The sequence below is a fragment of the Rattus rattus genome, chromosome 6, assembly GCF_011064425.1.
Source record: "Rattus rattus isolate New Zealand chromosome 6, Rrattus_CSIRO_v1, whole genome shotgun sequence".
In the NCBI taxonomy this organism is placed as follows: Eukaryota; Metazoa; Chordata; class Mammalia; order Rodentia; family Muridae; genus Rattus; species Rattus rattus.
In genome coordinates this window covers 113,025,046-113,050,724 of record NC_046159.1, presented here as the reverse complement: position 1 = coordinate 113,050,724, position 25,679 = coordinate 113,025,046, and the positions used below count along the sequence as shown (strand labels likewise).

General features: G+C 37.2%; 1 pseudogene; it reads left to right on the top strand.

Moving 5' to 3' along the window:
- Positions 1-11,208: 11,208 nt before the first annotated feature.
- On the top strand, positions 11,209-11,989 carry LOC116902921 (annotated as a pseudogene).
- The last annotated feature ends 13,690 nt before the right edge of the window (positions 11,990-25,679 follow it).

The window sequence follows — 25,679 nt, the reverse complement described above, 5'->3', positions numbered from 1 at the left end:
AATATGTGTGTCACAATTGATTATTTGCTTGTACACACACAAAGACATATTTTTGCATGCACATATGTGTGCGTACCCACACGTGTACAGACACTCATACATCAAATGAAAGAATTCATTCATAATATCTTGACCTGAATATTAGTGGGTGTATGGTACCCCTTAACTCACCTAATGCGATCCATATGATCTAGCAAAGTCCTTACCAGTAAAAAACAGAACCAAAGTAATGTTAAAAGCAAAAAAAAAAAAAGAAAAAAGCCAGTACATGGATCATTCAATATGTATAGGTAGAATCAATGATTCCATCAAACATTCTATTACCTATTAAGTATTTTATTGTTGGGCAAAATGATAGATTCAATTATGGTATTTTCATATCATTGCCCTTTGTTCATGTTTACTCGCTATAACTTTTTCACATAACATAATAAAAAACATCTCACTAGCTCATCATAGGTATAAGGTTAAATGGGTTAAAGCTCACAGGCCACTGCTGATAAGCCTACAGCAACATAAACATGGGTGGTGATTATGTATGTTATTTATTCTATCCAGATGTTTAATAAATAAGTATTATTGAATAAGTAAATGAAATAACTCCACACATGAAACTTATATGTGCAGGCTGGGGAGGCAAGAAGTGATTGAACATCAAGAGATGCAATAAATTTAATGACAGAGCTCTTTCAAGGACATGATTATGATTCAGCAAACTATAAAATAACCCACAGGGAGAGTATTGTAATCTGCATTCCTCATTCATCTTTAGCATGTGTATTCATTACCTTTAAAATGAATTATGCTTTCTCTTCTTGAGTATTTCTCAAACACTCAACGGTCAAAGCTACATAGTTAACTAATTGCGCTGTAATTGATGATCTAACTTTCAAAACAAATGTCTTTAGTAACTTTCACATTGAAATAGATGTCCCCTTTGACATGCAAATTGTTCCTTGGAGTTTAACTCCCTGTGCAATTTCACTTGAGACAGCTGATTGTCTGTGATCTACAATGAGAATTATTTTTACAAAGGTGAAGATCCTATGATAGGTCTTCAGATGTCAAATTTCACCTGTGGCAATGTGTTGACAAATGGGTCTGGAAGGAAAAGATAAAAGTTAATACAACAAAGCAGAGTTCTTCCTTTCTTTAAAACACTTTTCCCTATGTGAAGCCTGCAATGGACAATAGGACAGTGTAATTTATCACCCTAACCTATTGTCATTTTTAACATTGGCATTTCAGAAACATTGTGTTTCTGATATACCTTGCAAACTACATCAGATTGCCACAAAACTGCCTTGGTGTAGTAATATAAAGTCTCACCATACACTGTATCCTTCCATTATAATGTTTTTCTTTATCAGAGAACAGAGAAGAAGACATATCTCCTTCTAATAACATTACATTCCTGTTCAGAATCAATATCACTACAGGTCATGGCTCTATAGCATCCTGCAGGAGTTCAAATCACATATGTCATATATCTATATCTATATCTATCACTTAATTTTATGTTATATTTTTTCTCTTGTCCCTTGTATTTTTCCCGGTGTTTCAGATTTTTTTCCAACAAATTCCCTGTTACAGTGAGTGTGTCATTTTTGAAACTATACCACCTAAGTATAAAGAAAAGAAATTCTTGCAGTTTGAGAGCATGTCCAAAATTAAATGGCTGTGGACAATGCTGAATGATTCAGAAAAAAATTTGATGTTTCCTGAGAAGGCCCATACTCAATATGGTCATTTCATTTGTCTTTGTGACCTTCCATTTCTTCCACTTTATACTGACACACACACACACACACACACACACACACACACACACACACACACATTCACCCAACACACAAACACACACATACATGAGAGAGATACAGAGAGAGAGAGTGAGAGGGAGAGGGAAAGGGTGAGAGAAGGGAGAAGAAAAGGGAGAGAGAGAGAGAGGGAGAGGGAGGGAGAGGGGGAGAGAGAGAGAACAAGAAAGAAAAAGAGAAGGGGAAGGAGAGGGAGAGAGAATGAGCAAAAGGAGGGAGGGAGGGAGGAAGGAGAGAGAGAGAGAGAGAGAGAGAGAGAGAGAGAGAGAGAGAGGTGGTTCTACCAATGAGGCACTTTTCAGAGTAACTTAAAAGGTACAAAGACACAAGATAACATTCAGATATGTTCTTATAGAGTATAATATTCCAGAAAATATTTTCTCTTAGAAATTTTATTTCTAACTTGCAAAATCCATTCTTATTAAAAGTCATTTACCAATGTATTGTAATGCAACAAAACTATAAAGATAAGCATGATATTTGGCAGTCATTGTCTCAGTGCTAGCTCTTTAAGTCCTTGTATGTTTCCTGTTCAACATCTGAGCATATGACTCCTCCCTTTTATCAATGGGGAAGGGGAGGAAGTAACACTAGTAATTTGACAACGGCATTGAGAGTTTTCTCAAAGTCCACTTCTCTGCTTCAAATCCTGTGATTGTGAAGGAAAGGAAACTTAATTAGATGGCACTTGAATAAGATCATGAAAATTTGTGAGCCTATGTTGACCCACCATAGTCATGTAGACCTGTATTCTGAACTAGCCCCTCAAGCTCTTTGCATACCTAAGCTTGGAAGTCGTCTACTGTTTTAAGTTAGAGAAATTTGGAAGATTTGGTGTACATAATTGTTACTCCAGATGACTAAGGCACATCATAAAAATTAATCTGTATTAGCTAGAGAAAATAGTTTCTCCTCATTAGCATTTATGACTCAAATTACAGAATTTTAATTGTAAAGTTATAGTGATTAATCATATTAGGAGTATTTGATGTAATAACAGTCAAATACCTTGCTCTGATGCTATACCATGAGCAGACTTTATTGCCTTTGAATTTGCGTTTTATCCATCTCATCCAGAAGAAGTTCAGCCTGTTCATAGTAGGATTTCTTATCTATAGTCTTGTGCAACTACAAATACAACATATAATTGTTACTAAATAATTAAATATATAAATAATTATATATAATGATGTAGATATTTACCATTGCTTCAGCATAAAAATATAAGTAATTCTATTAATGCTGTGAATAAGATATAGAAGAAATATGTAAATATTACATCCAGTATATGCTTTAGTAATGTTTTTCCCATAAATTGTCTGAACTGTAGCAGAGTTAATTGAGATTTTTAAGTTTGAGCGTCTATATTTCTAGAAAAGTTCATAGATAATTTATAATCAGTATAACATTTATTACATATTCCCCAACCTTACATAGTATTTAAATACTTTCAAGTTAAGTATTACTCTTTTATTATTTATCTAATGATTATTATTTTCATTATTAGTTTGGCTATACTTAAACTTATTATGTGGCTCAAGTTGGCCTTGAACTGGTCTTCCTCCTCTATTCCTTGAGTCCTGTGATCAAGAGAGTGCTCCACTATAAAAATCTATTTTTAATGTTTCACTGATATAAAATCCTACCTATATTTTCCAAAGTCTATTTACAAATTAGGCAATTTTTCTTAAAAATTTAAGTGCTAAATAAAGTATCAATGATTCTATATATGCAAAATTAGCTCTGTTGTTTGGAGGGTTATTTTACCATCTTTGAGTTAGCCCTTATATACACAGTGTTTAGATTTCAGTTCTTTAACAGTTATATAATAATTCACCCAAAAGAAGCATACTCTTAATCCTTAGTATGATGTAAATAGAGACGTTGTTATTAGAAACAAAAATAAACATGTAAACAAACACTCTTGGATCTGAACTCTTGGAACAGTAAGATTAAGAAAGTTCTTATCTGGTTCAGTGTCTTCAGAAAAAGCACAAAGGCAATCTCATGTACTCGTGTAGGTGACTTTAATAATATTTTGGCTTGAAAGGAGAAAAATATTTCTCTTTCCTTTTGAGTAATGTGATCCGTAGCAATTCTGTACTTCAGATATCTAAGATGGAAACCTGGGTCTTATGTACTGTAATAGAAAAAGCAGAGAAAATCTATCTAATGCTTTCAAACAGACAATCCACAGATAATCACAGTTCACTGCCAGAAATATTGCTTTAACTCACATTTCCTATATAATACGTCAGGACTGTTGAAAGTGATCCTGTAGAGCATTCAGGTCTACAGTGATTGTGGCCAGATACAGGAAGAGAAGTGTCCAAGACTATTGCCAAAAATATAAAGCATGGGTCTGGAAACAAGGTTAAAAGATTTAAATAAGATGTTTGCCAATCAGGTTTGGCTATAAATTATATATTTCTTAACAGGAGAAAGAGAATGCTGGAGGTCCAAATGAACTACAACAAGGAAATAGGCGAATGACCAAAATTATCTGAGGACACAAACATGAAGAAAACCCAACATACAATAAAATGGTGATGTTTAGCTTAATTAGTGTCATGCTTTATGAGAACGTAAATGCACTGAGAGTTCATTGTGACTGTTTGAATTTGTGGAAGATGTATAAATGTGTATGCCTTGTATTCTCCACTTTCTGTTCCCTAGGATTACTTTTATGTATATGTGAGAGCATTTGGTTTTTGTCATACCACATGGACTTCAATCATCTGATTTATTTTTAGAGCTCTCTGGACAGATATTTTAGTTTGAAATTTTTTCTTGCCTTTATTCAAACTGATTGATCTTTTTTTTTTTACCTGTTTTAATTCTGCTGAAAACCCAGTAAGGCACATTGTTCATTTATGTTGCCACATTTTAATTTACATCATTTTAAAAATCTTTGTATTCTGTTACATTGTACATTTCTATGCTGAACCTATTTCCATGAGAGCTTCTGAAATAGAGGTCAGGATTATTTTAGAATTAGAATACATTTTTGATCTATCTATTATCTCTAGTACAGGACTCTCATGAATATATTAAAAGGTCAAGTACATTGTTGAAATCCAAAGGCAAAGAAAATTTCTGGAAAACATCCAGAGGAAAAAAAAAAGACACAATGTCAACAAATCAGGGATAGAAGATTCAGAAACAAAGAAATGTTTCAATCTTTAGTCAAAGACCAAATGTCTGGTTACCTGGATACTTTTGGAAGTCCCTGAATATATAAGTTCTGTATACCTGGAAAGATAATTCTGTAAGTCCCTCATCCATACCACTCTGATTTCCAGAGCTAGGAGTTGTGACCCAGCACTAGAAGGGACCTGGACAATTTGCTGGTATGTATTCTTAAGTGCACAGATATACACCTATGTGTCTTAGAAATGTCCTCATTCATGAAGTGAGGAATAACATTTTTGGGTGGGCAGTTATGTTTGGTTCTAGCCTACGTTTCTGAGTTATCAAGTCTCTGGTTTATGGCCATCTAAACAGCATAGGAAATAAGCTTCTGCTAGTGATGTGGAGCTCAAGTTCAACCAAACATGGGTTGGACATTCCCACAAGTTCTGTAACATCATTTGCTGCAGCACAGCTTGAAGGCACGTTAGAGGGTTTTGTGGCTGTGTTATCATCCATTTTCTCTATGTGTGATTTGCAGGGTTTCTTCTCTTACCAAAGACAGTAGAATGTAGAGGTGAAGACTCTGAGGCCACACCAGCTCTACTTCTACCTTTAATGAGCTGTTAGATGCTATCCTCAGCAATGGGGTTCGACTGTCATTTTCAGAGGGCAACCTTCTCTTCTAGCATCAGCCTAGGTTGTTTGGGTATGTCCAGTGGACCCCCTCATCAATAACTCAAAGGAATGTCACCCAATCCCATCTCTGGAAGCCTTGCCTGGCTAACAAAAATGTTCAGCTCAGACTCAGTATTTTCCATTACCTGTTGTCTAAGAAGTTTCCGATGTACTGGGTTTCCACACCATCCTTGAATGCTCCCCAATTCCATTTGTCTCTTCCTATATGCTCTCCCTCCATCTCCCAACCAGATCCATCCTTACTCCATTTTTATTTATCCTCAGACAACCTCTAAAATTCACACTTTTTCAAGAATAATAGGGTCAGTTAATCCAAGCTTGTTAACACGCAAAAGTAATCATCAAAGCTAGAGTAATAGTAATGTTGTGGGACCTGCAATAGAAATTATGTATCCACCAAAACATACTAATTTACCATTCAGAAAAAATATATTATACTATAAATGAATATGAAGGAGCACTTTCTAAACACTCACTAGTATTTTTTTTTTTTTACTGTGTTTCACAGAAGACAGATATTCCCCTATGAAAGACTGAGGAGAAAGCGATTAAAACATGTATTAGCCTATTATATGCATTAAAACCATTAAGTGCATGGTTGCAAGAGTATTCAATGATAAAAATGAAGAGAGCTTTGAAAGTCAAAATTAATAAGATTGTGTAAATGGTAGAAAACTCCAAGTCTTCTTCTTGGTTCATGCTGCCTTTGATCACACTGCTTATGTCAGACAGGAGCTGATACTGAAGATTTTTGCCATTTTCAATTCTAACTAATGAGGGACTTCTGAAGGGCTTATTAACATTTTAAATACAGTATAATTTTCTTTTCTTCCTTACATGTATCTCTCTTTTTTACATTTTGAACTGACTATTTCTCCGATGAATTTGAAAGAATATATTTTATGAAAATCTATTTGAAATAGGTATACGTAGGCATAAATGTTCCTTAACCTACTTTAATAAGGGTTCAGCCTCCCACCTAGGCTACCACTGACCAGAAGTAGTGGGAAAAAAAAGGTTATTAGACTAGAAGGGTAAGTAGACCTGTTGAGAGCAAGTCCAATCTTCATTGTCAGTATATAAGTAGTCCAGGATTCTAGCAAAACACCAACATGAATGTGTAGCAGCTATCCAGTCCATGTAGCAATCACCATCTACGAATCACCAGCTACAATCCAATACACTTGGCAGGTAGCACACATGAGTCGTCAACTGCAGTTCAATCCAGAAGAAACCGTGAGGCTCACCAATAGGGCCATGTCCACAGGAGCAGCAAAAAAGCCACAGGAACCTCACGAGAAGTTCTTTGGCAAATTTCTTTCTATCAAGCCACCACCACCAAAGTTCAGCAAAGCAACATGGCAAATGATACAAAGTGTGTCATCAGTGAAGAGTAGCAAGTCTGAGAATGTGAACCAATGCTTCAGCTCCTACTGTCTGTGGGGTGGTCCTTCTAAGCATCACATGTCCTTTCACCTGTCTGCTGTAGCAAAACATCCTTTCACCCATGGCTGCTTCAGAAAAACACTCTTTCATGTGTCTTTTTTAGCAAAATATCCTTTCACCTGTGTTCCCACATCAAAACATCACTTTCCAAAGAATCTAGAAGTTTCCACTTCAGGTATACCTGTGAACTTAAAATTGGTTAATGTGATTCTCTCTTCTGCTAAAACGAAGACAAAGTGTATTTAATAGTATACAGAAAACACGAATATTAGTTCTGGAAAAAGTCAAGGGAGATTTTTTGACTACATGTTAAGAACCAAAAGTCCAGACAAGGCCAGGACTGTATATGTGGTAGTCAGTAAAGTTTGAAAACTATAAAGTGCACCTTAAGTAATAGTAATGTCATGAATGTCTGTCTGTCTGTCTGTCTGTCTGTCTTTCTCTTCTTCTTCTTCTTCTTCCTTCCTTCCTTCTTCCTTCCTTCCTCCCTTCCTTCCTTCTTGATTATGTATTTTGCTTGTTCATTTGAGAAAGTACCTGATGTAGCCCAGGTTGGCCTTCACCTATCTACTCATCCAAGACCCTGCAATCTTTTCATGTCTATTTCTATCTTCCAGAAGTTTGGACCTGCAACACTCTCAACTAAGTTCTTATTTCTGTGTGTGTCTGCATGTATGTATATTGATTTTAAAATGATATTTAAAGATAGTCAAAGTGATTTTTTTTTACAGAAAACGTAATTAAGACAATAACTTTAAAGAATAGGAAATGCACCCTACTCTAAGGAATAAAAGCTAGTCTTAACAATTTCCTCATTGATTTTCAAAGAAATATCAATACTATTGAACATTTTAAATATGTTCATCTAAATCAAAGATAATGCTCTTTCTACTTTCAACCTCACTTAATTCATATTTCTTGGTGGCATTAAGTGCCTGTTACGATTAATTTTCATTTTCAGCTTGACTGGATTTAAAATCATATGCATTAAGATTGATTAAAAACATGCCTTCCACTCTCTTGCTCTCTCTCTTACTCTTCTGCTCTCATGCTCTCTTTGTCCCTGTCCCTTCTCTTACCACCCCCTCTTCCCTCCATACCCATGGCTGGTCTTCTCTCTTCTCTTCTTCTTCTCTTCTTTTCTTCTTCTCTCATTAAAGTTCTCCATGTGGAAAAAAAACATGCCTTCCAGTATATTCATGAAGATATTTCCAGAAAAATTAAAATTAATTGAGAAGAAACATACTTAAATTTGGGGACTAGACTGTATAAAAGTCAGAAAGTGGGCAGAGCATCAGCCTCTCTCTCTCTCTCTCTCTCTCTCTCTCTCTCTCTCTCTCTCTCTCTCTCTCTGCATGTGTGTGTGTCTGTCTGTCTGTCTACCTCTTTCTCTATTTCTGTCACTGTCTCTCTATCTCTGTTTATGTCTCTTTCACTATATGTCTGTCTCTGTCTGTCTGTCTGTCTCTCTGTCTGTACCTGTCTCTCTCTCTACTTTCTCATCATGTAAGTGATATCACCAAGCACTTCCTGACCCTGCTGCCAAGCCTTCTCACATTATCTCCTACTATATCCTCAATGTGAGTACAAATAAACCCTTTCTTCCTTAAACTGTTTTCGTCACAATAACGAGAATTTTAACTAAAACAGTATTCCTGTAGATACTTATAAAATAATATGTAGGAGAAAAAACTGAAAATTAAGTTAATTTTAACTATTATATTTGTATTGACTTTTCTATTTTTATTTGATTTAACATCCTAGAAATTATGCCATACTGCCCTTGGAATCTCGTTCCCCTATTTCTATTTATTCAGTGCTGGGAGTATGGACACATGCCCCTATACCTGGATTTTAGCATATTTTAAAATCATTCATACTCCAATTGAAGTCAATTCTGGGTTTAAAATATTAACAAAGAAAGATTAATGTAATCTCAAAATAGCTGAGTGTAAACCCTGGTGAATGATTGCATAAGATAGTCACTCTGATGTGTAACCGAAAGGGCTCAGCCATCTGAAGTCCTTCATTATGACAAAATACATTAACACAGTGACCAGCAATATTTATATGATTATATTGAATAAAATATTAATAAAATGTACATCTATATCTTTGCTCAACAATGAGCTCCAATTTTCATGTAATGGGTATGTCATTTTATGAACATATAAATCTAATTTTTATAATTAATGATTAAAAAATATTTTTTACCACTTTGAACTTGTAAGTTCATATCCTTTGAAATTTTTAAAAAGAACTTTCAAAGAGCTAAAGCATTCCAGTGTTTTGACAAGAAGTATCCTTTTAGAATGATGACAACATAGTGAAATATTATGCAATGTCCATAATTGCTAGGAGAACATAAAACACTTTGATAAAACAAATTTAATTCAGTGTGAACAGGAATAATGCAGTGGCCGTCTGTTTTATTTCAGAGGATACCTCAGCACACATTGTAGTTTTGGTTCTTCTGTGTGGCTGACACTATGTTAAACAGCTTAGAACTACAGATAAAACAGTCCTCCCTGTCTGCCTGACACGTTTCTGGAAACTACAGAGCAGGCTTAACAGAATCTGCAGCAAAGGCTCCTGTTCCTATAACCAGAAGGAAAAATGCTCAGTTTACTTCATCAGGTTCCTCATGTCTTACACAGCTTCTTGCTCTGTTTATTCCCAACTTCCTATTTGAAGTTTTGATACTAGTTTCAATATAAGAATTCCTATAGGAATTAGATTTCATTGACCTATATTGCTTTTACATATGTCCCTTAATAGTAAGTACGTTATTCTTATTATTAAGTATTTTTGTTTCCATTCATTATGATGTACACACCTGTGTTTAGATCCAAATGTAATAACTAAGCCTTGAACAATGACATGTTTGTAATCTAGTATACATATTCATGTAATCCTCTTTGAATAAACAAAGGGTTATAAAAGGAATTCCCCCTTGGGTCCCCAGAAGACAAAGTTTGCCCTATATTTTTCCAAGGGGAGAGATTTAGTAATTATGTTAAAATTGCCCAGTATCTGACAGTATGGTCTAAAATGCCATTCCTTGAGCAGAAAATAAGATGATCATAACAGAATATTAAAGAATCCATAGAAGATGAGTAGATGAGAGGGAAGGAGAGTGGCAGAATAAAAAGAGAGAGAGAGAGAGAGAGAGAGAGAGAGAGAGAGAAGAGAGACAGAGAGAGAGACAGAGATAGAGACAGAGAGAGAGACAGAGACAGAGAGACAGAGAGACAGAGAGAAGAGAAAGAACACAGAGGCAGCCCTTTTTGGATAAGATGTACTTCTTCTTAAGACAAACCAGTTATGCCACAAATGTTAGGACTGTTATTTATTTTCTGGTCAAAAGCTGACTTAATGATGCTCCTTCTTAACTCTGTCTAACTTTTATCGCCTTTTACATTTTCATGGTTATAATGGAGAAGAATGTAAGTAGGTGTACTAGAAAGTCCTCTACAATGAGCTTCCAGTATGGAAGATGAAATGTAACTCCCACCATCACCTAAACAAGTGACACAACAACTTGTCCTGAGTGGATGGATCTTTCACAAGCCAATAGACATGCTTTTCATAATATAATAATTTTGAATGTATGTTTATAGTTGTGGTTAAAACTAAAAATATGAATAACTGAAGTTTGGTATGTTAGCACTATCTTAAATTGAAATAAAAGTACCTAGCCAAACTCTGTGAACATGTCAGTATTTTCATGCCAGGCAAGAGTTCAGATTCAGAACTCAATCGACTTTTATGTATGTGGCATTGGCTCATTAATCTGGTCGTGAACATTTAGTTAGAGGCTCTTTGTCATGATGCATTACAGTCTAGTGAAGAACCGAGTTGTCAGTGGGAGAGTGAGTGGTATCAATTATTCCTTGAAAGAATCAACACATATGAAAATATCAGCATAGAAACAAATTCAAATTAGTATTAGAGACTCACCCGGAAGGAGATACCAGCTGCGATCGGGCTATATGGTTCGGTGCTGGTGCTGGTTTCTCTGTAAAGAGCTGCTGCTTTCAGGAGTCAGCCCTTATCATTTGTTGGCAGTACATATTGGCTAAAGTCAGTTTTCATTTCATGATGGTCTCCATGGATGGGCTTATGGTATAGGATGTTGGAGAATCGAGAGCTGGAGGAGGTGACCATAGGGTGAGTTCAGGACCCTGGGTGTAGGACGAAGGCTTCTGAATTATAAGATATTCTTCAATACGAACAGCAAGGCCTTTACTGCCAAGACCCCCTGTGTGAGATGGCACTACAGTGAGTTTGTGTGGCTGAGGAAGCAGCTACAGAGGAACGCAGGCTTGGTGCCTGTACCGGAACTTCCTGGGATGTCCGCTTTTATTGGTGGCTCCCAATAAGTTCATTGAGAAGCAACATCAAGGTCTGCAGCACTTCCTGGAAAAGGTACTGCAGAATGTGGTTCTTCTGTCAGACAGTTGCACATCTTCCTCCAAAGCCAGAGGTTGAAGCCTGTGTCCAGGGCCGAGGCTCTACGACGGTGGTGTCTGACGCCATTCCTTACTACGCTATGTTGAATTGTGTCTGGGCCCAGGAGGAGAGACAGAGCATCTCTCACCTGGCTAGAGACCGACTCAACAGTTGATCCTTTCTTTCAAGAGCAGGAAGGAAGAACTCCCCTTCGCCATCTCTTAGTCAAAAGAAGGACCACTTGGAAATGGGATCCAGTGATCGACCCTGAGGGCCCATCCTTAGAAAGCCTCATGCTTTCTCACCAGCTACTCAGCAGCCTGCTGTGATCCTGCAAGACCCCCATGAGGGACTCTGTGTCCAAACCTGTGAGAAGGGCTGTGGCAGGGGATCCTGCTGTGCCTTTGGATCCTGGTCAGCCAGACACAGTGTGCGGAAAGTAAGCTGTGGCTGATCTCCACGTTTTCTTGGGTGGTGAAGAAGATGCATGCCATGGTCACATTCAGGTGGGACTGGAGACAGGGCAGGTGTAGGGGAAGTCGGGTCATTGAGTATCTTCCATTCAAATTTGCTCAAGTGTGTTATGCAGAGTTTGTGGCTGCCTGCTATAGCTCCTCCATGGGAATAAATGTCACACTGGTGTTAAATTAAACGCAGGGTCCAGAAGCTGTTGGTTTTAAATAGAATTGCGTTTACTTTCCCTGGAGATTGAGTTTCTTCAGGTGTATGTTTAAAGAGAACTGCCACAGGCGAATGGTTAGGGAATACCTTCCTGGCAGATTCTTAGCTACCATGTTGAACATTGTCCCAACAGAAGTTTCTACTGTCCCCTTCCCTTCAAGGCGGGCTTCAGTTTTGCTGCAGCCCCTGTAGCATTTTGGTTGTGGGAGGCTGACCCCTTGCCTGCCTCCTTGTGTGGACATTGTGGTGAAGATGCATTCCCCACTTCCTTGCTTTTGAGTAAGACTCTTTGCTGAGGTGTCCAGCATCTTCCAATACCTCGTCAGGTTGAGTTGGGTCTGAGAGCTTGCAGCTAGTTAAAGCCTGTCCAGGCAAAGTGCAGACACAGACAGAGGGAAAGGAACAGGTCAGAGGCTTTGCTTTGGCAGAGGTGGCTCTGGGCTGCCCATCTTTTGCTGATAAAGCAGAGCTGGTGTTTCTGTAGGGTTAAAGTGGGCTCCCTTCTTTTTTTAGATCCTTCTCAGTGGGGTACACAGGCTTTGTTTCAGCCTGGAAGTGAGGGCTCTGGGGATAGAAATAAGGAGTCATAAGCTGTCCTTCAGTCAATGGGGCTCCTGTTTCATGCTGGTGAAATTGGATCTGCAGAGAGCAGAGGCCGCTCGCTGGAGTGCAAGGGTGGGCTGTGTGCAAGAATCACCCTGTTGCTACAGCTCTGCTCTTAGTTTCTCTCCTTCTAGCCACCCACCAAGGGTGTGGGGTCTACACTGGCTGTAGGGTCTAACCTCACTGTTGCAGCTTGCATTGCGGGATTGTCATGGCATTTAGTTCAGAGATGAAGGGCTTTGGCCTGAAATAAATTGCAAGTATTTTAAAAATTGATATTTGAAAAGTCAGAAAATGTTTTCACATAAGACTGTATCCCGATGAGCTCTCTATTTCCCAAACCATGTCGGTTAAAATGCACAGATTAGATACAACTCGTTAAAACACTTTGATGGCAGTGGGCCTGAACTCTTCCCAGATCACAGCCACCATTTTCACAGTTAGTGATTATTTCAGAGATATCTACTTGTCTCAGTTAGAGTTTCCATTGCTGTGAAGAGAGACACCATGATGAAAGCAACGTTTGTAAAGGCCAACATTTAGTAGGGACTGGCTTACACTTTTAGAGATTCAGTCCATTATCATCACGGCATGGAAGTGTCCAGACAGACATGGTGTTGGAAGATATGAGAGTTCTACATCTTGATTTGTCATCAGCGAGAGGACTCAGTCTGGCCCAGACCTGAGCATATGTATGAGACCTCAAAGCCCACCCCTACAGTGGCATCCTCCAACACGGCCACCTCGTAATAGTGTCACTTGCTGTGGGCCAAGAATTCAAGCCCATGCATCTACGGGGGACAAAACTATTTAAACTACCATATTAATTAAAAGTAAATTTTAGAAGTTTTATTTATCTTTATTTGAAGGTAATTTTTAAGAAGAATAATTGTTCCCTGTGGAGTTTATGAAACCTTATATTTGTTGTATCAACTATTTAAACTCAGTCAGTGTCTTCTACCCTGCCTTTGATCATTCAGTTCCTTGATAAAAGATATACAACTTTAATGTCTATAATAAGACTTAATCAGCACTAGAGCTGGGCAGATATCTATCCTTTGTTATTAGAATCTCTTTCCCCATCATTAGCTCAATTTTATAATTAGCCATATTTTCGTGACTTACCTACCCCATTTCAGCTTCCTCCTCTCACCCTCTTCTTCTCTCTCCTCATAATCTCCTCAGACCCCAAGTCTGGGAACCCAAGAACCCTGTCTATCACTCTTCTGCCGAACTATCAGCTATAGGCATCTCTACTCACCAGCGATAACTTGAGGAACAAGGTTACATAGAGTCACGTGGGTAAGTCACTTGGGTCCATGTAAACTCTCTTTACTCTAGGGGCAAGCAGGACTTCTAGGTCAGTATTTAGCATTGAAATATAACCAAAAGATCAATCTTCCACAATTTCCATTTTTATCTGATTAAAAAGGCTCTTTATCATACAATAACAAACAATACACAGTAGGAACAATTACTTAAAAATTATTATTAAAATTATGAGGAAAGAATTACTTTCCAAAATGCCAGTCTTTGTGTATTTTGCAACTTACTTATAGTATTTTATTATCTATCCTATCTTACCAGTTTAAAATTCTGTATCTTTTTAAATTAATTGATTATTTTATTTATTTACATTTCAAATATTGTCTCCTTTCCCTGTCTCCTATATACAAAACTCCCCATTCTATCCCCTGTAGTCTTTGCCTCTAAGAGGGTGCTCCTCCACCCACCTGCCCACTCTTGCCTCACCCCTCCAGCATCCCACTATAATGCAGCAACAAGCCTCCACAGGACCAAGGGCTTCCTCCTCCATTGAGGCCAGATACGGCATCCAAATGTACTGGGCGCCATGGACCCATCCATGTATATTCTTTGGTTGGTGGCTTAGTTCCTGGGACCTCTAAAGTGTCCGATTAGTTGATATTGTTATTCTTCTGATGGAATTGTAATCCCCTTCAGCTCCTTCAGTCCTGCCCCTAACTCTTCAATTCGGGTCCCCAGGCTCAGGCCAATGGTTGACTCTGAGTATCTATATCTGTCTTAGTCAGGTGCTGGCAGAGCCTCTCAGAGGACAGCCATACTTGGCTACTGTCTGTGAAATCTTCTTGACTTCAGCATTATTATTGGGGTTTGGTGTCTTTAGATGTGATAGATCTCAAGTTGCGTCAGTCTCTGAATAATCTTTCCTTCAGTCTCTGTAACATTTTTTTGTCCCTGTGTTTGTTTTTTTGGACAAGAACAATTATGGGTTAAAATTTTTGAGATGGGTGGATGGCCCTGTCCCTTGACTGAGGACCATGCCTATTTATTGGAGTTTTTTTTTTTTTTTTTTTTCAGGTTCTGTCTCCCTGCTGTTGGGTATTTTTAGGTAATGTCATCCCAGTTGGGTCCTGGGAACCTCTCACTTCCCTGGCTTTTGGGACTTTCTAGTGAACCCCACACCCCCTTGCACACCATTCCCCATCCTTACTGCTACACATTTCCATTCATTCTTCTGGTTCTCCAGACGTTCCTCCTGTCTCTTCCCATACCTGATTCTGCCCTTCCCCATTCTCCCCTATCCCTCCCTTTCCCTTTCAGGTCCCTCCCTTCCTCTACCTCCTGTAATTATTTTTGTTACCCTGCCTACGTAGGATTGAAGCACCAACATTTTGGTGTTCCTTTCTGTTAAGTTTCATATGGTCTGTGAGTTGTATCATGGGAATTCTGAGCTTTTTGGCTAATATCCACTTATCTGTGAGCACATACCATGTTTGCCCTTTTAGGTCTGGGTTACCTCACTCAGTATGATATTTTCTAGGTCCATCTATTTACCTGAAAAATTTATGAAGTCATCATTTTAATAGCTGAGTAGTATTCCATTGTTTAAATATACTACATTTTCTGTATTCTTTTTTCCATTGAGGGACATTTGGGCTGTTTATAGTTTCTGGCTTTTATAAATAAAGCTGCTAGGAACATATAGAAGCAAGTGTCTATGTTATGTGTTGGAACATCTTTTGAGTATGAGCCCAGTAGTGAGATAGCTGGGTTTCAGGTAGATCTATGTCCAATTTTCTGAAGAACCTCAAGATTCATTTCCAAAGTGATTATACCAGCTTGCAGTCCCACCAAGAATGGTGTGTGTGTGTGTGTGTGTGTGTGTGTGTGTGTGTGTGTGTGTTCCTCTTCACATTCTTGCCAGCATCTGCTGTGATCTGAGGTTTTGCTCTTAGTCATTCTGATTGGTGTAAGGTGGAATCTCGATGTTATTTTAATTTGCATTTCCCCGATGTCTAAGGATGATGAACATTTCCTTAGGTGCTTCTTGCTTGTTCAAGATTCCTCAGTTGGGAATTGTTTGAATAGCTCTCTACCCTATTTTTAATCAAATTATTTGGTTCTCTGGAGTCTTACGTCTTGAGTTTTTTGTGTATTTTGAATATTAGCCCTTAGTTGGATGTAGGGTTGGTAATGGTCTTTTTACAATCTGTATGTAGGATGCTGTTTTGTCCTATTAACTTATAAGTCACAATTTCAAGACTTTAACAGATAAACCCCAAACTCAAAACTGCTCCATGGCACTTACTAGAATTCAGAGGAACAAAACTATGGCTCGTTTTTACAGAAAAGGTTAAAATAAACATTATATAATCACAGCATTTTATATATAGTGATTAGGCTTGATGTAGATACAAGGAGAGGTTTATAGCACAATTTAATCTTCACTGGGATGTCACAAATACCTTCCTAGAGAAAACGGCACTTGAAATAAGTTGAGTCTTTCTATATCCATAATCATTCACAGTCCTTCAATTATTAAGTAGTCCATTTTGATGGGCTGCTATGACTGGACAGGAAACATAAATAACTGTTCTGACTCTCCAGGAACAGATTTTGGAAGTATTTATATAATGCCTAGGTAGAACTAGTGATCACATATTTGTGAATTTATTTTTGTTTGGAGGTTCAGTGAGAAAGTATGACAAATCACTTTCAAATAAGAAATGAAGGACATAATTTAATATCCCCGAATTACATAGAAATATTTTTAAAAGTAAGAGTTTACAGAGTAAATTGGTGAATATTAGCTTTGATTTTTATCTTAACCCCACCTAGAATCACCTAACAGTAGGTCACACTAAAGATCGTCAGAACTAGGCTGGGCTCTGGGCAGTTCTGTATGGGATTGTCTCAATTAAGTTAAATGATGTAGGAAGACATATGCCAGTTTGGATTGTGACACTTCCTAGGCAGGGTTGTTCTGAGCTACATGATCAGAATAACTGAGCTGAGCACAAGTAAAAAGTAACCATGCATACACTCCTCTCTCTTTCTACTCTTGACCTGATTGTAATGGAAACAGCTATATACCACTCTGCTAGTATGACATCCCTGTAGTGATGGACACTAACTTGGAATTGGAAGTTGGAATAACCCTTTTATTTCCTAACTTGCCTTTTGTCTGGGCAGTTTATTACAGCCATAGAAATGACACAGGCACTAGGACATTCTAATCTTTTCTCCTGACTTTGAAAGATTGCAGACGCTTCTTTGTGCATCTCATTGACATTCAGGTTCATGCCACATAGTCTGACAAGTCCCTGGCTTCTTTTACTTTTACTATAAATGGCCACCTGCCACAAATATAAGGCACTCTCACGTTTTCTTGGCTCAAGTTTTATTATCTAAGTCAGTCAGATCAATATTTATAGAGAACAGAGTTACTTTGCTCTTAACTTCATATTTTCCTGGGTTTTTATAGGTTGCTATTTGCTAAGTACTATAAAAATATGCTGACCACCTGGGGCTAGATCCTTCAACGTCTGAAGAATATGTTTCATTTAAATTAATTAAGCTATGGGCTTGGTTCTTTCAAAACAACTACTTTGAAAGGTAATTAAATAGAAATGAATCTTGTAACAGTAGGATGGAACCACATGGGGAAGAGTCATAAATATGAAGTAATGCATACTGCGCTGAAGTCTTTTAAATTCGGATGTTGACGAACAGGACCAGAAAATAGATATACTTAATTCATGTTTTGTGATTCTAACCAGTTATGATACTGGATCTTCCTACAACACACACACACACACACACATACACACAGACACACAGACACACACACCACACACACACACACACACACACCACACACACACCACACACCACACACACACACACACACACACCACACAACACACACACACTCCTCACATTCCACACACACACACACACACACCACATTCTCTCTCTCTCTCTCTCTCTCTCTCACACACACACACACACACACACACACACACACACACACACACACACACTTTTTAAAAAGGGAAGATTAACCAGGATTCTGAAGTTGAAGTCATTGTGAGCAGAGGGCAAAATAAATAAATAAATAAATAAATAAATAAATAAACAAATAAATAAATAAATAACATGTAATTTTGAAATGAATCACTGGATATTTGGATAACCAGACAAGTTCTAAATAGTGGAGAAGAAAGATTAAGTCTTGAGATGATAGAATTAATTACTGATAAAAAAGAACACAAGGTAAAGTAAGCTTATACTTAACAGTTTTATACAATGATGATATTATAACTTTCACTCATTTGTTTGCATTTTATTATTTGTGTGTATATATGTGCAAGTGCCAGAATGCCTATTTGTCTTCATGCAGACCAACAAGTGTATGGGTGCATATGCACATCTGTGTACATGCGTGTGAAAACTAGAAAACAACCTCAGAGTCATTTGTTCACTGCCATCCTCCAGGTTATTGAATCAAGCTCTCTAGCTTCAAATTCACCAGGAGAACAAGGCTGATTGACTAGGGAACCCCAGACATCTACCTGTGTCCCTTTCTCCCACACTGTTATTAGCTGTGCTGCCACCATGTCTGAGTTGTTTTACTGAGTTCTGGGAGGGAACTAATGCAAGGCCAGCATCTTAGCTGTGTCCTATTGGTATTCCCAGAGAGAAAGATTTCTTAAAACTAAATCAAGAAAATGATGCTAGAAAGATGAGTGGAGTAGAAGGAACAGGTAGATAAAATGAATTATTTGACTTACAAAGGGAGTAACATCAGTGGGTTTCAACCCACTGAGCTGATGAAGGAAATGAGAGAAAAGAGTAACATGGCAGATTTACTGTTAGAGGCAATAGGGTGTAATTCTCAGCCTTAGTATTGACAGTGAGCTAGTCCAAAGCAAAAGGTATTTAAAGACAGTGTTAGAGTGGAAAATTATGTCAGTTTAAGAAATCTCAATTAATTAGTACTCAGCAGCATTAACCTATGGAAAATATCTAGAATTTGTTAGTGTCAAAAAGAGCTTTATTTTTTATTAAGCTTTCCATAATTATATTTAAGGTAAACTTATTAAAAATATTAAGATTCACTTAAATATATCTGATATATGTACTGTTCTTATATCCTGTAATGATCTCCAATCATCTATTCTAACTCTGAGGATCAAATGTGGATGACTTTGTACCCATTGTTTTTTCAGTGACTTAGATTCCATCTTGAATTTTTTGTTTGTTTCTTTTATTACTTTTTTTTTTCAGTCTGGTCGTTATCTCCCTTCCTGGCCACACTTTGAGAGTTCCTCATCCCATTTCTCTTCCCCTGGTTTTGAAGAGGATGGGCCCAACCTCCACAAGTCCTCCCTACTCACTCCTGGGAGTCTCAAGTCTCTACAGGATTAGGTGAATCTTCTCTCACTGAGGCCAGACCAGGCAGCCCTCTGCTGTCTATGTGTAGGGGACTCAGGCCAGCTAGTGTGACACAGATACTTATACCCAACCGCCTTGACTTCTCTGTTGGCAGCACTTACAATTTGTCTAACTTCTGGAGCCTTTCCTCTGTACCTGATAGCTGCTTTTATTTCTTCCATAAGTAATGAAACTAAAAGTGCAAAAAACTTAGCACCAGTAATATAGACATTCTATGTGTCTCTGAGAAAGAGTTCATTAACAGTATTACATATTTATAGTTAATAGATTTTTTAACATACATTGAACAAGAGTATTTTTAATGTAGTATACTTATTCTTTTTCCTTGGCCATGTTTGGAGGATTAAATTCTCCAAGTGAGTACTTACTTCATTATTTCCTTACAGGTATCATATTCACCATGGTATCTTCATAGTCATATATGACTCGCATTTCAGACAGACAAATTTTGAGTTGTCACTTAGAGTGATTAAATGTGACTAATGAGAATGAAATTTTAATGACATAAGATTTCCCTGATATCATTTTGTACTAACTTTTTATTGGATCCAGTTTCAGTGTCAATGGCACCGTTAAAAGCTGCTCATCAATCTTTCCATATTCAACGTGAGGACCAAATGCAATACTTCACAGAAATAAATTGATGATGCTGGTCTATAATGAACACATAAGACCCCGAAATCTGTTTCTACGGTAGATGCTAGTATAGACATTTGTTTACATTAAACAATAAACATAGTTGATATCTCTGTACTTAATGACTGTAGGAATTCTCTTGGATGTATTTTCTCTAAATTTTCAAACCAGTCATTTCATAACACATCTTCCTGTAATATTGTATTGCTTTTTGTTATTTTGTGTGTTTTTCGGCTTTTTATTTATTTATTCTTTAATCATTTTAAAATACAGACTTTATCTACCTCCTGGTCCACCCTCCAATTTGTTCCACATCCCACACCTTCCCACGTCCACCCCTACCCCCATCTCCAAGAGGATGTCCCCACCCCTATCTCATCAGCAACCCCCACTCCCTGGGACCTCCGGTCTCTTGAGGTTTAGGTGCATCCTCTCTGACTGAACCCAGACCCAGCAGCCCTCTGCTGTATATGTGTTGGGAGCCTCATCTCAGCTGGTGTATGCTGCCTGGTTGTTAGCTCAGTGTCTGAGAGATCTCAAGGTCTGTGTCAGTTGAGACTGCTTGTCTTCCTATGGGGTTGCCCTTCTCCTCAGCTCCCTCCAGGTTGATTGAAAGAATCAAATTTAAAGGAACTTATTTTCACTTGTAACAAGACTACTGAATCAAATTTATGATGTAGATATATGAAAAATACTATATTGAAGTTTCCCTATTGACTAGAATATCTCACATTAGGTTTATACATAAATATATTTTTAAGTATCATATCACAATACTAAACACACTCTGAGTAGAATTACACAGAATTGATTTCAGACATATCTACTGATTTTCTTTTTCCTGCCTCCTAGCTTGTAGTATTCTACACATAGTCTCCTTTCTAGCTATTTGTTTCAAGCACTCTACTATTTATTACTATTTCCACATTCTTTCCTTAAATATGTTTATCCACTTTTGGTGACATTTCTGCATTCATGACCTACAGCTACACTCACTTCCACATTTGTGTGTGTGTGTGTGTGTGTGTGTGTATGTGTGTGTGTGTGTATGTGTGTGTGTGTATATATATATATATATATATATATATATATATTAAATTCTAGGATTTGTACATTAAAGACACATTTGTTTCTCTGTGTGTGTATGTGTGTGTGTGTGTGTGTGCACATGTGTGTATGTCTTTTTCTCTGAGACACACTTATTGTGGGGACTGCTTATTGAATATAATAATAGAAAACTTCCTGAAATTCTCCTAATTTAATTATATTGTAGAAGAACAAAGTTTTATTTTATATACATACTACATTTTCATCATTTCATTTCATGTGTTTTATCTGCTGTTGGTTATCTGGCTAATTTCATGCTTTTCCATCATAAATAAAGCGGCAGTAGTCAGGAATGTTTGGGCATTCTTATTCTATGGTGTAGAGTTCTTTGGGTATAGAATCACATACATTTTATACCTAAAAGTATAAAAGTATAAAATTTATACATATATTGAGATCCTCTCATGTTCTGTGAAGAACATCTGTAGTTAAGAATACAAATGACAGCAAATGCTGTTGACGGGTAATGAATAAAGCCACTGGTATCAGAGTAAACTGGAGCCACCATTGAGGACATCAGCATATAGAGGCAAAAGAACATCATCACCTGATCCAGATACATCATTTGCTTCCTGTTTGTCAACTTCCACAGCATTTCTTACCCTCACCTTTACAACACCACTTATTTTGATTTTATTAAGTAACTCATTTTTTTTCCCCAAAGGTCTATTACCTATAAGGTTCTCCCAATTACTTTGGAGTCTACTAGCTGTTTCTAACCCATCCTCTTTTGTGTTGTAATTTAGGATTGTTTTTCTTCACCGCTTCTGCTGAAAATTTATCATCATCCCTACTATCCTTGGTCAGATACTATATTTGTTGAATTATCTTTTCTCTTTCTGATTGTATCATGAAGACTTTTTGAGCTATTGGAGAATGTTGATTTTATTATGCCACTGCAGACCCATAGTAACTTTTCCTAATTTGTTTTTTTCTACAAAATACTTTAGAACAACAATGATCTACAACCATTGCTGTCAATAAAAGTTTTGGATTATTTTAATTTCAGTTTATATTGAATTAATTATGTTTAATTACTTAATTGTTTCAGTTATTTTTATGTTGAAATTAATTATTCTTTAAAATTGTCTAACAATGACTTATTAGCTTTAAATTAAAATAGAAGTCACAATTGCTTCTCTTCATTTATACATTGCATTATTAACATTTCTCATTTTATATCTGATAGATAAAATTTGATTTAGCTGTGATTTTGCTTATCCAATTTTGATATATTACACATTAATAATTTATTTATTTTGCGGTCTCTTCTCTATAATAAACATTTATTCTCTTATGTTCACTATGTAGTTAGACTTTTGATATTTTTATTAAGGTATAGAAACTAGAGTATCTTAAGATATTCATGTAGTGATGGTTTTTGTTGATGTTATAAATCATTTATTACCATTTGTAGTTTTTCTTTCCATCCTACTTATACTTCCTTTTAATATAAGAGAACTTTATATTCTACAGATACAAGGTAAAATGGAATAGCGCAGTTACCCTTCAATTTTGTTCTTGAGATTTGAAAATTTTGTCTCTGTTTTATCTTTCACCATGAATGACAGTGTTGGGGATTAAAATATATGATTTCTAAAAAGAATTATTACAATTAAAGAGGATTGTGGGATGTAAAACCAAGCCAAGAAGTTTGGTAGGGTAGAGCAAAGCAAGACCCAGAAACTGCGTGGGTACACACCTGAGGCCTATGTGACTTGCAGCTCCCTGCCAGACTCCTGACTTGGAGCATGTGACATGCTTTGCACATAAAGAAATGTGAGCTGTGGTCCCACAGGCTCAAGACAGAGTTCTCCATGCTAATGAGGTACCTCTAGGCCAATAAACTTTCCTTCCAAGATATTCCTCCCTGAAAAAGGTATTTAATCTCAGGTCCCCCACCCCGACAAAGGGGTTACAGTTTTACACAGCCACTTTCCTTTATGACAACAAACTGTTTACAACCACAGACTGTGTCTTTTCACGAAGATCCACCACGGGGAGCCATGAAGAAGGCCTTAGCCTACAGAGCCCCAGCCTAATCTTTCACAGAAGACCTTGTTACACTCCCAGCCACAATGGCTACCAAGCCTGCCTCTACCATGCCAAGGACAATCATGCCCACTGGGACACGCTGGAGCTCCCCCTTTCAATCTCCAGATTGGCTGGAGATTCTTTCCCCAGGCCATGCCCCTGACTCTGTTAGCTGCTCTTCTGTGGTTCCTAGATATCCAAGAGTCTGAGACTTCACAGCACCAGTCTCCACTGAAGCTGTGCCTTGGTGCTTCCCTGCAGCCCAGAACCTGCCCAGGTAAAGTGTGGGATACGCATAGTTAAATTCCCCATTGCCTACCTTCGCAAGAGGCCACGCCCTGCAGCAGAGCAGATGTGGTTCTACAACCCTACAGAGGATGTGTACAGCATTAAGGAAAATTCTATTACCATGTTTTGGAATCCTTTACATCTTAAAATTTAAGAAATTGATATGGAAACAAGCCCAACAACTCAGCATTTCAGATTGCTCCTTACTGGTCGTAGAACTCATTGGGGTTTAGTTGCTAGGGGGCACATCTGATAGCTCACAATCATCTGTAACCCCAGTTCCCAGAAAACTGATTCCTTCTGGCTTTGGTGGGAATTGAACTCATGTGCCTAAACTCACACACATAGGCACGCATGCACAAATAATTAAATATAAAATAATTTTTTAAAAAAGAAGTTAATACTGAACAAGATAAAATAATACAGCCTTATGTTCCTGGAACTCTAAATGATATAGTAGGAGGATTCTAAATAAAGAAAGCCTCTGCAACACAGAAAGATTTTTCTCAACCATAAATAAATAAATACAATTTAAAATGATACTATAATTTATTTTATTTATTTGTATGAGTACACTGTAGCTGTCTTCACACACACCCAGAGGAGGGCATTGGATCCCATTACAGGTGGTTGTGAGCCACCATGTGCTTGCTGAGAATTGAACTCAGGACCTCTGGAAGAGTAGTTAGGGCTTTTAACCACTGAGCTGTGTGAGCCTGATTTAAAATTATATTGATGGCAGATATGCATTCCTATAGCATTAATACATAGAACAGTTGAAAAGTATGTCAGATTTTCAGAATGTATATTTACATTACAACAGATATTATTATTACTATTATTATTTAATTAGTTAAAGTGTTCCAGGCAGAATACAAATAACAAATCTGCCATCATGGTTTAAGGAAACACATGTTTCCTTAGAGAAAGAAAATGATTTAGTAATGCAAGTTAATGCTCCAATGTTGAGGTCTATTTACACTTCTCACTGTTATATAGGAAAGATTTCTTTTGTGTACATACCAGATTTTGATGAAAATAAAATGCTTGACCTTTCCAGGCACAAGTCATTGTTTACTTTAGCAACTGATATTCCAGAATTTATTCTCAAAGATGTCAAACATAAATTGATAGGAAAGATCATTTAAAAAATCTCATCTATATCCCATTTTATATTTTATTTATAACTGGTGAAAACATTCCTATAATTTGTAAAAAAAAAAAAAGGTAAAATGAAACATACTTCATTAGTAGTTTGGTATAAAAGTAAAATACTTTTCTAAGAACGTGTTTATGATTTATTCCACATCATTTTAGGGAAATGCTTGAAATGGGACCCAGTTACTTTCACAAATTAAAGAAATGGAAGGACATGGAAAAAGAGTACAGAAGGTGAACAGCATATTTGAACTCAACATAACTTTTGCAAAATGTTGTCAAACTGAAGTAACAGGAAATCCTTCCTATTTCTTACATTATTACAGAAGTGCCCAGTCCATGATTTCATCACTTTATCCTGGGTGTGACTTCAGCAGCACATTGTTGTCATGCTTTCTCTTTCCTTTACATAGGGCAAAAGTTCTTGAACCTCATGCAAAGTCCACAATATGTCTCATCAGCCTTTCTTAGTAGCTGTTCTTCTGTAGGGACCTGTGTCTAGGCCCCTTCCTTGTAAGATTTTGCTATACAATACAAAAAGGATGTTTGCTTGAATAAGAGATTCACTTTCTTACTTGGAAGTAATATGCTCTTTTGTTCAGAATTTTTGGAAAAAAGCAAAAACAATACTTTGACCAAGTGAAAAAATTATAAGGGCAAATTTCCATGTGATCAGAGAAAAGGTAAATTGGCACATGGCATTATCTCTAATGAAACTTACATAAAGATACCAAACCCAGACACTACTGTGGATGCCAAGAAGTGCTTGCTGACAGGAGCTTGATATAGCCATCTCTTGAGAGGCTCTGCCAGAGACTGACAAATACAAAGGTGGATACTCACACCCAACCATTAGACTGGGCACGGGGTCCCCAACAGAGGAGTTAGGGAAGGTACTGAATGAGC